At 42.4% G+C, this 13,978-nt stretch overlaps 1 long non-coding RNA gene across 5 annotated transcripts in view; it reads left to right on the top strand.

Moving 5' to 3' along the window:
* The window catches only part of LOC123755161 (uncharacterized), an 813,340-nt gene extending 799,810 nt beyond the window's left edge, over window positions 1-13,530 (top strand). For 2 of the 5 annotated variants that reach the window (XR_011229877.1, XR_011229878.1), the window contains 4 exons: window positions 2,316-2,557; window positions 3,036-3,181; window positions 5,678-5,806; window positions 12,317-13,530. This is a non-coding gene — a long non-coding RNA (uncharacterized lncRNA). Of the gene's footprint in view, window positions 1-2,007; window positions 2,558-3,035; window positions 3,182-5,677; window positions 5,807-12,316 lie in introns of those variants that run through there. The other 3 variants (XR_011229875.1, XR_011229876.1, XR_011229874.1) reach the window with 3 other exon arrangements.
* Window positions 13,531-13,978: the final 448 nt, after the last annotated feature.

Raw genomic sequence — 13,978 nt, 5'->3', positions numbered from 1 at the left:
GTTAAATATATATCAATATACATTTCAAAATATAAATGTATATAATATGACGGCATTGCTGGCGTTGTTCATCTTATACTGTACGGTTTCAATGAATCGAAATATTTTCTTAATGTCAATATTAAAAAGAGCAATCAAGTTACCAAAAATCATGGTAAACAAAGTGTCATAGTTACTGAAGGATCTATTTTTTACAAGGTTTCGTTCTCATCTCGAACACCTTCAAGTAATGAATGAACCTCGAACATAAGGTGTAACTTTGGGTTAAATACCAGCCCATGCTCTTAAACGAAGGGCAAAAGTGCAGCCCATCCATTAGACAAAGACGCAAAGTTCATTCTATGTATCCGGCAAACCCCCTGTTAATGAATTAAGACGGTTTTCGCACGCAACCCGTCCTCGATTCAAGTCCATTACATCCAGCGGTCGACCCCACAGACGCATTCATAAATTTGTACATGCTGTTCATTCAAAACGGGAATTTTCTTAAATATAAATTAATATTATAATATATTAGCATATTGTGTATATGTAGGCATAGGTTAGGTTAGGTCAGGTGCTTAGGTTCTGTTGCCAATTATATGTATTTGTAGTATCTGGGTGAAACATTTATAGGGTTGTAGTTGGAACAAAATTCGTTAGTGAAACACTTGTTCCGGAAGTGTTCGAACGAAATCCGTGGAGTCGTGTGTAAACCGTTTTTCACTCATAAACAGGGGGTTTGGCTGGTGCATGTAATGATCTTTGGGTCTTTGTTTGGAGGACGGGCTGTCACATGACTCTGAACTGAAGACGTTCGAACACTTCCGGAATAAGTGTTTCACTGACGAATTTTGTTCGAACGACAACGCTGTAAATGCTTCACCCATGTAGTACAAATACAAATAATCGCGAACAGAACCTAAATGCCTAACCTAACCAATAACTAAATATGCACAATATGCTAATGAAAAATAATACTAGTTTATATGTGAGAAAAATCCTATTTTGAACGAACAGCATGTTAAAATTGGTGAAAGCGTCTTGGGGGTCGATGGAGGGGAGTTAAGTCTGATTACGGGTTATCTTGAGGTTGAATACACTCGTGAAAGGTGTGACTGGTGAAAGGAATAAAGAGGGCAAGCATAGGGTAAGAAATAGGGGAATAAGGCATTAAAACATCAGGTAATGTGTTGAATGAAAAGCTGGTACTGTCGGTGGAGACGTCGTCGTTATCCGGTCTCGATCTGGATCTGAATGTTAACAAGTTGTTATTCTGTATATTTATATACTCATAATATATATTCATGATCATCCTGATATATAGTCCCCCTCCACTCCCCCCTCCATCCGTAATGCAGTATTGTGTATTAAAATAGTTTCATTATAAATTACTAGTATTATATATATATATTTAAGTTCAAGGCATAGTTAGGCGTAGGTTAGGTTAGACGTTTAGGTTGTGTTGGCGATAATATGTATTTGAAGTACGTGAGTGAAGTATTTACAGCGTTGCGAATCGAATAGAGGGCGTCAGCGAAGCACTGGTTCAAGAAATGTTCGAACGTCATCATTTGTGATTCGAATGTAAAATGTTTTTCTTCGTAAAAATATGGGTTTGGCGGCTAGATTAATGAGTATTTAGCATTTACTTATAAGGACTGGCAGCGTAATATAGTGAAGATATTGTCAGAAGTTTCAAAAAGAGCTTAATGTACCACCCTGTCGATGGTTATGAAGGTCACTACAATAGTTTACCAAACTTTCAGCAGGGATACTTTTAGCCATAAACATAGTCCATAACTAAAGTAAACTCAGTGTGTATACACCAAGAAGCGGGGTATAATACCTTTTTGTGTGTATATTTCAAAGTTACATGAAATAAATCTCATATGAACTATTAGAGTATCCAATTAGGTCGAGCCGACCAATGAGAGTACAGCTAGCGAGAATGTGACGTCAATTGAAAAGGGGAAACGTGATTGGATGTTGAGTCTACCTGCTCGTTGAGGAGGAGCGGAGCGTTATTTTGCCCCTAGAAGTCCTGTGAAAGGGTCGTATAGGTGTGGTAGTGTTAGGGGGTCTGATGCGCCCCGTGCTGGAACCCAGTTGATGTTAATGGGTCGCTGGGGCCCAACAGACCCCTAGGGACACTCCGTCCATTTATACACCCTCATAACTCGATATCTAGGTGGCAAAATAACTATTTTTCAAACTTTATATCCCCGTGTTTTTGGGTGTATGTAAGGTGGTATTTTAATCTTTATTAATAATAGGTACTAAAATATCTTTACCATTGATGACCTAGATACTGTCATTAATAACCATGCCTTCAGGATTGCCGACTCGTGGCGGCTGCAACTACCGTAGGTGTGTTGTGGGTATTGGGAACGTGAAATGACGTGACTGGCGACCCAGGAGACGAACTTTATGATGGAAACGGTGGAATCTGCGAAACCCTTGATGGCAGTGTGGACGTACTTACCAGAAGCTGGTGGCTGAGGTGTACCAGATAAGCGGAAAAGTACTTTAGCCTATGAAGATGACTAATGTAACAGTGGAAGGCTTCATGGTGCAGGTGAGTGGTTTAGGTTACATTTAACAGTTGGCAAGGGAGGATAGTGTTATGCATCGCACCTAATAAGTGAAATGATGTATTTAAGCCGGTTAAGTTACCGTAAGTTTCGTATACTAAAAAAAAAAAATTGTAAATCTGCAGGTTTGACGTATGGCATGAGCCAAATCATTTTAGTAAAGATAATGCTCATCTAGTCTGACTTGGAATTCCAAAGCTGTTTAGTATGTACTAGTGCCGTTTGTAATATTTAGTCCGGCTAGTGGTTAATTTACTACTAGCCCCTCAAAGGGTAACGGCTGGTGAACAAATTGAATGTGCAACCTTGATTAGTTTACACCTATTAAAGTGAAACTTCATAGTGTTTCCAAAAGTAATGCAGAACAGTTCAATTAAGCTTGCAATTGCAAAGTCTTTAGGTAATCCATAGTCCTGAATAATGTATATTTCCTGCAGCCGCTAACTTTTTGCCATGTTGCAGGTAATAACCGACTAGCTGGCGCACCCTGGAGCAGAGCCTCGCCAGCCCAACAGTTTCATCAGTTGTAGTAGTGAACATTTCGTGATAATCCTCGTAGATAAACCTGGGATACGTTCAACCTTCGCCCCCCACATTACAACCTGAAGGTGAGCCAGTGGTAATTGTGTGCATGGTTAAAATTGTTAGGTGTCGACGGCAGAGGTCAGTATGCTAACAGCACTACTGTTGTGGCAGCTTGAATGGGGCAAAGCTGCATCGTACCATTTTTCGAAGCAGAGTAAAAAATCTTACGTAAAATTGAACAAACTGTGCCTCTAAGCTGGCTTGGATGTTTAGGTGAGTAGCGAGTGGTTAAAATTAAGTACTTGTTAAACTATTTCGAAAGGTGACATTTGCATTTGAGAAGGTCGTAATAAAGCAAATACGTGGAAGGAGTGCGGATTTGAGGTTGAATCAAAGTACACTATGCCTATATTTAAGTTACTTACAATTATTGTACAAGTTAACACGTAGGTATTTCACTAATATCAGTAGGGTGGATGGAAAGTGACCAAAAATTATCATTTAAAGGGAGAGGAAGAACGTATTTCTCACGTGGACGTGAAAGTAATCTCTGGCGGCGTTTCGACCGTTACGGAGAAATATTCGTATATATACTATTGTACAGCCACGCATAGCGTATCGGGCAAATCCTTACTCCTAATAATTAGCGGAATACGATCCGCATAAGTTTTAACCAGGTACTTAACTGTGAGCTCTTTACCAACAGTCAATTGTCAAGGATTGACGTGCAGCAAATCGTCCCCGCGCAGGATACGAACTCTGGACAAAGTGCTTGGCAAACAGCAGGCGAGCGTGTTTTGTTCCTAGGACAAATGGTAACCTGTAGGACTACTGATCAGTGTAACCCTGGGATAATGTTTATGTAAGGGGGGGAGAATGTAGTGTTCAAGTTTGCAGTGAGTTTTTATGGTACAAGTTCTTGAAAAATTTTTGTTGCCGATGTCTAAAGTAATTTAGTAGTAAAGTAACGTTTGAGAGGGTGATTTGAGTATAGGTTTGAGAACTAACGGTAAGTTTGCTATGATTGACAAGGATGTTCATATAAATCATAGAAATGAGGTGTGAACGAAAATTGAGCGCCGTGCCGGCTGTAGTGTTTGAATATGGTTGTCGTTCTCGCATTCACCAAATATTTAATCGCCAATATAAAGTTGTAGTTACTAGGTTACTTAGATTGGACTTAATATCACAGATGGAAAGTTTTGAGAAGCCATCGGCTTACCGCCGAGTAATGTTAGAGTAAATAGGCAAGGTCGCAAAAAGTGTGTAAGAGGTGATAGTAACATTAAAGATTGTAATGTGTTGTAATAATGATTGACACTAATTTACTATTATAATACTTATTCATACGACCAAGAGCTCGTAAAAATGTTTAACCAGAAATGTTAATCTTGAATCGTGGTTTGGATGTAAAGGTTCGAACCAGGTCGCTTTGCGACAAAACAGTCGGTAATTTCAACTGCAGATGTTAACCTCGAGGCAGTATGTGTTGTTTACTGTGTAGGTGGTAGTGGAGGATGGCAACGGAATGATGTGCAGATCTTGTGCGACCACAAGTGGTGCACTGACATTAATCACGTTTATGGTGTTAATTGATGTATAAGCGCACATGTGTTGAGTGGGGCACACGGTCATGGGTGAGTTATGATGGGGGTATAGTATTATAGTTTGAGTCCTCGTCACAGGTGGAAGAAATGAATTGCAATGTTGCATTTGTTTTAGTTGTATAAAGCAGTTTGAATTTAGTAGACATGTGAAAATAATATACAAAGACTGTAATAGGTTTGAATATAAATATTGACTAGATAATAAAAATGAAGCCTAGAAGAATATTGTTTGGCGTTTGGTAAGATTGGTTTGTATGAAAATACTGGGCAGAAAGTATAAACGGTAAAAAGTTTGGAGCTCATTTATCTAAGTAGGTAACACATGCACTTAAGTATCCTGCCTGTAGGTGAAATAGGAGATTTTAATAATTATATCGGTTATGTAATTAGTACAATATTGTCGAAGGTGTTATCGACCGTTAGGTTAATAATAAAAAAAGGGGAATTACTGTAAAAGCTTATAATGGTTTGTGTGGTACATTTTGGAATAGGTTCATAATGCTGTTTGATATTTGCATGTATAGTTACAATTGTAACATTCCTTCCCTTGTCAAGTTATCAGGGTAAAGCATTACGAATAAACTGGAAAGGGATGAGCATAAGAAAAATGCGTAGAATTATTTGCAACCACTTCGAAGGTCGGGGATTGAACGGCGACGTGCATGAAGACCGTTGACCCATTCCTCCTAAGGTACTGAAAGGTTGTTCTTAGGAAAAAGTAATCAATTATTGTCCTATAAATGTGTGTTTGGAGACTTGAGTAAATCATTAAATGTAAAATGATAGTAATAAATTGGGACATTAGAGTACCAAATAGATTCGATTACTCGACGGTTTAAAGCGTGGGCGAGTTGCTTCAGAGTCTGGTTATTGGAGGGTTGTGTGCGTTATGGAAGAAGAGGTGCTGTGTATGGTATTTAACATGTCTATCCTATATGAATGTATAGAATCCTGACTAGAATGTTTCCACAGGTGAGATGCTTGATTACCCGAGACGTGGTTATCTTGAGATGATTTCGGGGCTTTAGTGTCCCCGTGGCCCGGTCCTCGACCAGGCCTCCACCCCCAGGAAGCAGCCCGTGACAGCTGACTAACACCCAGGTACCTATTTTACTGATGGGTAACAGGTGCATAGGGTGAAAGAAACTCTGCCCATTGTTTCTCGCCGGCGCCTGGAATCAAACCCGGGACCACTGGATCACAAGTCCAGTGTGGTGTCCGCTCGGCGGACCGGCTCCCTCTGGTTGGGGAAGACCCTGATAAGTTCCTGTGTAGTTGCTGTAGGACGACACACCTTGAGGTGTTAAGTATACGTGTTGCATACAAGGTAAGAAAGAATGGTAATATAGTTGTAAAAGAGCCCCTCTGTGGTGAGGGCTCACGTACACCTCCCTGTGACTGGTGAGGGTTGCCTTTGCCCCCCCCCCCCCTCTCCTGCCCATCTTTGGGTAGTGTACGTGCAGAAGGGCACCACGTAGGGGGCCTTGTGACCCATCGGACCACCCGCTGGAAGGGTCACCCGTGATGGGCCGCCCTGAGTGGATGATTGGGTGTCCAGGCTGGGGCGATAGGGAAAATGGGGGTCTTAGCACCGGTGTGGGAGAATGGACTATGTAGTAAGACTCCCCTGTTGAAAAGTGGGAGCACCGCTGGGGACGATGCACCCCTTCCTGCACGGGCCCGCGCTCCACCTCCCTGGTAGGTAGTATCCCTTGGTTCGTGGTCCCATACCTTTAAAATGATGCATGTACGGCGACACAACTTCTTTCCCAGGCTCATGGGGTTGGCGACCAGGCCTCCCCCCCCCCCCCCCTAGAGTCAGACTGTACTGGAAGACAGAGTTCTGTAGCTCCCGCTACAGGGCCCGGTTTGGGCCCAGACCGGACTACTACCTGATCTTCTCCCTCCCTCTGGTAGGGTCGAGCCCCAAGCCTTGTATGGTCCTCGTCCCCTTGCACGGCTCCATCTTTTACTGTGCCTTACGACCCATCTTTCTAAGAGGTTCTCACCGCCGTCCCCGCCATGGTTGCTCTCGTATGGTACCTTCCCATACTACTTCGTAGCATGCCTTATTTGGTCCTGCCATGTGGATTAAGTACTTTGATTTTTCCCTTCATAGGCACTTTGTTGATTCCATTGATTCCTCAGTTACTTTCAACCCGACCCGTCTCGGTTCACGTATCGTTGCTGCTGCTCCTCAGGATGAAACCACCTGCTTGGCCGCTTTATCCTTCTAGCATTTCCTGGAAGCTCCAGGCCATTCTGTCCTTCAGATGTAAACGTTTACTCGTCCCCCTCGGGGTCGTCGCTGTCAGCCCCTTTTGTGGTAGGACCCTTCCGCCCTCTTGTCATTCTTGCTGGTTCCAGATGCTCCGTTTCAGTATATTGCATCTCCTCGGCTGTGTAATAAGTGCTGGCAGTTTGGACATGGTGCACTCAAATGCTCCAGTCCTGTCTCCAGGTGTGGAGGCGAGGGTCACTCTAAGTTGGAGTGCACTTATCCCCAGGCCTGTTGCCTCAATTGCGGTGAGGGCCGCCCTACCTTGTCCGGCGCATGTATACATTATAAAATTGAGGTAGCCGTCCTCAACTGAAGCACCGGGAACGTTTGTCTATTCCTGAGGCGAGGCGCCAAGTGCGCCGTCTCCCCCTTTCATTGACGTATCTTATGCTGGCGTGTTGCACTCTTCCTGTCCTCGTTCTTGGGACCTTCCTCAGTGTGAACCGTTTCCAGGCCTTACACCTGGACACGCCCACCACCACATCTCCCCATTTGTGTCCTTTGTGTTCCGAATAGTCCCCCTCATGGTTCTGTTTGGGATTCCCCTTCTTTGTACCCAGTCTGTCATGTCTTCCTGTGTGTTGTTCCTCGTCTCCCTCTGATCCTCCTTCCAATCATTCTCGTCTGTGTCTTGGCTCTCCACGCCGCCTGTCTGTGTGGGCTGATGTCCATCACTCTCCCGGAGATCATATTGTTCGCTCTCGTTCTTTATCTATTGAGAAGCTCGAGTCTATTGCCCAGTACATTGCTGGTGGAACACCTGTTTGAGGGTCAGAAGCGAAAGCCTGGCTCATATCCTTCCTCCTTCCCGGCGGGTAAGAAAATTTTGCTGTCTTCCTTGCCCCCTATCTCTAACTCTCTTGTTCCATCCCCTCGTTTCGTTGGTACAGCCCCCTGTTTGTGCTGTGGAGGTTTTTGGCCACCACCCCCCTCCACCGCTTCCCTCTTAGTTGCTGCCCTTGCTGAGGTGCGCTTGAATGTTTCTGCCCCTCCTCCTGTCCTTGACCGCGCATCTTGGTTGTCTCCTCCTCCGGACCCTGCTCATCCACCTGGTGTGTCCTCCCGCTCCCTTTCTTCCATCTTTATTCAGTTTAGCCATGCCCCCTAACCCTTCCTTCTCTGATCCTGAGCTTCTCTAAAGTGCTGCATTCCTTTTTCACCTTTGTTTCTTCTTTGTTCTCTGTTGCTATCCTTTCTCTTTTTGTCGATGTCTATTCTTGAGTGGAACATTCGTGGATATTATGGCAATTTCCTTCACCTCCAACTTATAATTTCGGTTTGTTCCCCTTTTTGTCTATCTGCAGCCTCAGAAGCTTGGTGCTCGTCCAGGTCGCTTCCATGGCTATTCCTTCCCCCCCCCCCCCTCCCCTCCCCCCCAGCTGTTGATGGGGCATATAACTCTTTTGCTTTGTTGATTCGCTCTGATGTTCCCTTCCTCCCCCTTAGTTTTTCCATGTCCTTACCAACGCTGTGCTGGCCGTGTCATTGTGCATAAATGGTAGAATGTTCTAGTTATCTCCCCCTAACTGTCCCGCTTATTCTTCCTGATCTTAATCACCACCTGGACTCCTTGCTGGAGCCTATGCTCCTGCTGGTTGATTTCAATTGTCGACATACCCTCTGGGGAGATGTTCTGACAAACACCTGGGGTTGCCTTCTCGAACCGTTCATCCTTTCTTCTTCCCTGTCTGTTCTGAATTGTAGTGAGCCTACTCATTTAGACTCTCGGACTTGCAGCCTTTCCTGTCTTGATATTTATCTTTGGTCGTGATGTGTCAAGTTAATTGTGAGTGGTTGGCTTTTGATGACCACATGGGAGTGACCCTTTTTCTGTTTTACCCCCTCCCCTCTCCTTACATACGTGGCGGTTTGCCGAGGCTGACTATCGGCTGTTTACCCTCCGTGCTGTCTCCAACCTCTCCATTCTGCCTGTCCCTCGCACCCTCGTCCTTTTTCATGACACGGTTTTCGATGCTGCCCTCCACTCTATTCCTCGCTCTTCCTCTCAGGGAACGCGGAAGTGCGTTCCCTGGTGGAATGTGCTTGGGCTGTCTGCTGCAAGCGTGGTGCGTGGAAGAGGTACTGCTGCCGGCAGAGGGTATAGTCTTTTCTTTTGGAATGTGAGTGCGGTGGGCCATAGGACCGTGTGTGTTGGATGTGTTGTCTATTATGTCCGAAAGTCCTCTGCAGCAGATGTGGAAGTGTATCCACAAGATAGTGGGTAAGTTCGTTCCCGATGTCTCTTGTCCTTCACCTCTGTGGTATTGTTGGGGCGGACCCGTTGCAGGTCGCGAGTGAGTTTCGTTCCCACATTTCATCTGTTAGCTCTGGTTGTTATCTTCAATCATACCTTCTTCTTAAGCCTATTCTTGAATCTCATTCTTTAGATATCTGAAGCCATCTCGGCCTTCCCTATGTCTTCTCTTATGAGGTTGTCTGGCGGCGGGCTCGGATGACATACATTGAGATGCTTCGCCATCTCCCTCCGTGCACGTCTTGGTATTTACTGAGTAGGTATTAATCGGGTCTGATTGTATCTGTGAGGCCTTGGGGACTGGTTCGATGCTGTTGTCCTCCCTGTTCTGAAACGAGGGTCTCTTGGGTCGTCCTGAGTTGTCTGCAAGCTCTTTGAACGTATGATTAACGTTGGTCTGATGTGGTTCTTAGAACACTATCACCACCTCTCGCCTTCACAATTTTGTTTTTTGCAAGTGCCGCAGCACAACAGATGTCCTGGTGAACTTGAAGGTCTATATTTGTAGCGTTTTTGGTGTGAAGACCTCCGTGTTGGCGTCCTTTTTGACCTGGAAGAGGCTGAAGACATCACCTGGTGGTATCGTATTGTCCCAAGATTATTGTTTTGGACTTGGTGGTAATCTCCCTCTCTTCGTCCAAAGTTTCCTCTCGTTGTTCCTTTTTGAGTGAGCTTTGATACCACTCTCTGCCCATTTAGGCAATATGAGGATGTACCCGAAGGTAGTGTTCTGAGCACTATTTATGTCTAGTTGCCCTTGGTGGTCTTCTTTCCTTCGTCCCTTCTTTGTGGTGTGTTCTCTGCTGTTTCTGGATGATGATACCCTTTGGTGTCTGGGTGGTGATTTGGCTCAACTTCAAGTGGGGGCTTGAACTTGATTCCGTGTGGTCTTTGGCCACAGATCATTGCTTCAAGTTATCTACGTTTAAGATTTGTGCTATGACGTACTGGCAAGCATGTCGTTCATCGTCCGTCTTTGTTGCTTTTATGGTAATTCCCTGTGTATAGGGAATCTGTTAATGTTTTGGGGTTAATCTTTAACACTCGTTAGTGTAGATCGGCCCCATATCATAGTTGAATGCTGTAAAGCCCTTACTCTCCTTCAGGTTTTGTCCGATACTTCATGGTGGGGAGGGGGCGGCCGGATAGGCGCACAGTCGTCTGTACATTCCTCTCTCGTCCTTTCTAAAATCGATTATGGTTGCCCTGTTTACTCTTCTGCTTCCCCTTCTACTCTTAAGTGTTGATGGTTTGCACCATAGTGAGTTGTGCCTCAGCTGTGGTGCCTTTCGTTGTAGTCCTGCTCTCAGCTTGTATGTTGACACTGGCTTCGTATATATGTGATTGCCGTGATTGGTAGTGTCTTAGCTATATTGTGGGGTCCTTACACCATCGTTCCTCTCAGCTGTTATGGTTTGAATTGTGCCCTGCCTAACATACCTGTCATGTACATACATGCCGTTCGTGTTCACCTCCTCCCTCTTTATGTCTGGCTATCTTGGTTACAGGATTGTTTCAGTTCGTATTTGCAATGTATATCCTTGTATTGTTCCTTCGTTGCCTCCGTTAAGAGTTGGCCTTGCAATGTGTTGTACATCGTTGACTCGCATCACTAAAGCTTTTACCCCTCCTATGGTTGTGAAACGCCTTTTCCTTGAGCACTTCTTCGCACTCCTGCTCCGTTTCCATGTTCAGTGAATCGTGAAAGTCTGTGAACAGTATATTTTATTACTTGTTTTTCTTGTGACCGGACTTGTCACGTCCCTTCGGAGACTAGCATTGTCACAGCTGAAGTTGATGCTATTGTCTCTTGCTGCTGTTTTGTTATTGTAGTTCACTCGTAGTGACCTCGTGGCTGTACGGTCGTTGAATGTTGTCCATCCAGTGGTCGTCGAGAATCAATATTGGGTGTTATGTATAGTAAAAATAAAATCTTAGAATTTGTTGTTTCCCAGTCATATTTGTGCTTGAAAGTAGCGTGCGGATGCTGACGCTATGAGATCTTGTCGCATATCCTGTAAAGGTATTTTGTAATGTCACTTTTACCCGGTTATTCATAGGTCCAAATTGTGGTAGTTTGCAGGGTTGTCTTTTGTAGTTTGTAACAAATTGTGTACTGTTAAGTGTAGTTCCCATGGGATGGGCTTCCTTGTCACTGTAAGTGGCGGTTGGAAATGGCTGTAGCAAGGTTGGCATACTCGGTAAAGTGAGTTGCTTAATGGACCGCTTGTTAATGTTCAAAATGGATTGTCCTCCTTAGAGTTGTGGATGTTTGAATAAATAATTTGAGGAGGAGCGTGTCTTGTTTTCGGACCGTCGCTCGTGGTCGCTTGTCCGACTATAGGAAATTGTTAGAATCTGACGCGTTTCATATCGTTTGCGTTATGCGTTTGTGTTCTGATATTGGCATCCTTAGTGATATTTAGCGCCCTTTGAATATTTAGGGTTATTTGATGGTGGTATATAGCGTTCGTGGATTTGTTGTGACCTGTGAGAAATAGTAAAATGTAAAAGAATAATTGTAGTGGAAGAAGTCGTTGTGCTTATAGTTTTATCTTAGTTCCACTGTGTGTAGAATATGGCCGAAATGTAATTGTATATAATATATTGAATGATTGAGCAATTGGTTGTTGTGGAAATGAGTTGAGGCGGGCTTGCAGTTGTCATAGGGGCAATAGATACAAGTGTGGTGTTGTAAAAGGAGGGGAAAAACATATAGTTTGTAGATATAATATTGCACAAATTTGGATGTATTTGAATCTATTTGTTTTGAGTTGAAAGTAATAATGTAACTGTTTCATTTTCCAGAAATTGTATTATAATGTATGAATTATATTGACTATAAATGTCTAGGAGAGGTTAAAGAATTGTTTACTATAGGTATTATAAAATGTGAATAGCATGAAATGTTAGAAATTTGTACAGTATTATTGCAGTTGAATCGAATGTTAATGTAATAAATGTTTTGTAGAAGATAGGGTGATTGATAGAAAAGTATATGGCAAGAAGAGGGCATTGTTATTATGTAGACATGTCATACATATTAAGTGTAAAAATATAAACGTATTTGTTTTAGATGAGGAGATGAGCATCATTGTTGAACTGTGGAGGGAATTGAGAGTATGGAAGACCGCGTCGAGTGGACGTTCTGCGGAACCAGTTTGGGCTAGAGGCGCACCAAAGAAAAACGTGTTGAGCGCAAGTATCGGCGGGATCACACGACGGCAGTAACATAAACGACTTCAGAAAGGCGCATATGATACAAGAAATAAGCAGTTGTATAATGAAGTAATACAGAAGTCTGAATGAAAGGAAGATAGTTTAATGTGAGAGGGGGGGGGGCGCGGTTGGTGAAATGAAATATATGGAACAGTAAATAGATATTGAAAAAATAGTCGTTAAAGAAATGAATAAACAAGAATAGTGATCATATAGGGTTGTTGATAGGAGGCAAAGGTTGTTGTATTTGTGATAGGTAAGATATACATTGTACAGAAGCGGAAACGTATAAGAATGTATAGTTGGTGATGGTTTTTTGGAAGCGTTGAGAGGATGAGTGGCATGACAAAAATTGAGGTCATAATGTAGTGTGCAATATTGATTTATGCGAAAATAGTGAATGTGGTACGTTATCATATGGTAGGAAAATGGGTGGGAGGTGAAAGATTTAAGTCCTTAACATGTGGATAAGAGATGAATGTGAAATTTGGTGTAAGTAGATGAATATGAGGAGAAGTCATAGCATAGTTACCGTCAAAATGGAAACAATGAGAGCATTAATGGAGTTGTAGAAATGTGTTATTAGGGATAGTATACCATTATGACTTGCACAATGTTAGAAATATGGGAGATAGTTGTTTTCGTGCCGGTACTGGGGCAGTTAAATGTAATTGTGTATGGGGTGACATGTAAATTTGTTTGTGATGGCAAATCCATAGCGTTCGCGGCGTGTTTGATAAATAAGAAATGTTGTGTAAAATAATATATTGTACATTGATGTATGTAAAAATTAGTGAATAAAAAAAAAAAAAAAAAAAAAATGTAGTAATGGAATGAAGTATCGTAGTTGCCTCCATGGCGGGTGAAGGTATGTGTTACGTGGAATAGTTGTAAAATGAGTGTGGTTTAAGTTTGAAAATACATGTTTGTTATTGAAAGGTAAGGCCGTGTGCTTAATCGTTGCATCTGATGGTGGTATATAGCTTTCGTGCCATTTTGGAGAAATAGGTATGTAGTCATATTGTAATGTAAATATAATTAATGTATGATAATAAATTATTATATTTTCAATATATCTCTAAACAAACAAATGATTAATATTTTTAATCATAATGATAGGTATACAGGTATATAATATATAACGTAATATGTAAAAAAAGGGGTATTATATAAATGTTTATACACATTTATAGATATGTAGAGAAATGAAATATATACATGTTTAGCTATTAAACATATTTAAATCTATTATGTATAAATATATTGGATATGTCGTAGCTATTAACCAAATCGGCCCTTGCTGAGAAGTAAGGCAAGTTTTCATGATTTTTTTTCGACTGCCTAACCTATAGATGTACGTTAATTTTGAAGTTGGGAAGAAAGACCCTCATACATAATTAAAGTTCTGTTTATTCTTTCATAAGGAGAAAACAAAATTTAACCTAAGAAAAAACAGGTAGTTTGTTAGGCCAATCGGGGCGTTGCATTGTGGCTATGGAAAAAAGATATAGTATGTTAT

This window comes from Procambarus clarkii, chromosome 28 (genome assembly GCF_040958095.1).
Source record: "Procambarus clarkii isolate CNS0578487 chromosome 28, FALCON_Pclarkii_2.0, whole genome shotgun sequence".
Taxonomy (NCBI): Eukaryota; Metazoa; Arthropoda; class Malacostraca; order Decapoda; family Cambaridae; genus Procambarus; species Procambarus clarkii.
Note: the sequence above shows the minus strand (reverse complement) of the source record. Positions and strands in the feature narration are given on the sequence as shown.